We start from the raw sequence: 1,270 nt of genomic DNA on the forward strand, positions 1-1,270 counted from the left end.
TCACAGTCATTCAATCCCAGAATCCTACTCGGAATACCACGGACAAGGTTTAGACTTTCCGGATTCTCATGAATGCCGCCAGCAATCTAGCTTTTACCACGAAGATTCTGATTAAAGAATCTAAGAGAAGCTCATTCAATCTAATGTAGAACGGAAGTGGTTACTAAGAGATATTTATTCAATCTGATGTAGAACGGAGGTGGTTGTCAGGCACACGTTCATGGATTGAGGAAGGTGATGAGTGTCACGGATCATCACCTTCTTCATAATTAAGCGCGAATGAACATCTTAGATAGGAACACACACGTTTGAATGGAGAAATAGAAACAATTGCATTAATTCATCGAGACGCTGCAGAGCTCCTCACTGCCAACAATGGAGTTTAGAGACTCATGCCGTCAAAGAGTATAAAATTTAGATCTAAAAATGTCATGAGATACAAAATAAGTCTCTAAAAGTTGTTTAAATACCAAACTAGTAACCTAGGTTTACAAAAAATGAGTAAACTCAGATAATTGGTGCAGAAATCCACTTCTGGGGCCCACTTGGTGTGTGCTGGGGCTGAGACTAAAGCTATCCACGTGCTGAGGGTTTTCTTGGAGTTGAACTCTAAGTTATAACGTGTTTTGGGCGTTCAACTCCGGATCCTGACGTGTTTCTGGCGTTTAACTCCAGACAGCAGCATGTACTTGGCGTTCAACGCCAGATTACGTCATCTATCTTCGCGCAAAGTATGGACTATTATATATTGCTGGAAAGCCCTGAATGTCTACTTTCCAACGCTGTTGAGAACGCATCAATTGGACTCCTGTAGCTCCAAAAAATCCATTCCGAGTGCAGGGAGGTCAGGATCCAACAGTATCAGCAGTCCTTTTTCAGCCTAACTCAGATTTTTGCTCAGCTCCCTCAATTTCAGCCAGAAAATACCTGAAATCACAGAAAAACACAAAAACTCATAGTAAAGTCCAGAAATATGATTTTTTTCCTAAAAACTAATAATATTCTACTAAAAACTAACTAAAACATGCTAAAATCTATATGAAATTACCCCAAAAAAGCGTATAAAATATCCGCTCATCACAACACCAAACTTAAACTGTTGCTTGTCCCCAAGAAACTAGATGAATAAAATAGGATAAAAAGAATTTAAGGAGTAATAAAATCTCCGAGTTTTAAGTGAAGCTCAGATTCTAATTAAATGAGCGGAGCTAGTAGCTTTTTGCTTCCAAACAGTTTTGGCATCTCACTTTATCCTTTGAAATTCAGAATG

The sequence above is a fragment of the Arachis duranensis genome, chromosome 1, assembly GCF_000817695.3.
Source record: "Arachis duranensis cultivar V14167 chromosome 1, aradu.V14167.gnm2.J7QH, whole genome shotgun sequence".
Classification (NCBI taxonomy): Eukaryota; Viridiplantae; Streptophyta; class Magnoliopsida; order Fabales; family Fabaceae; genus Arachis; species Arachis duranensis.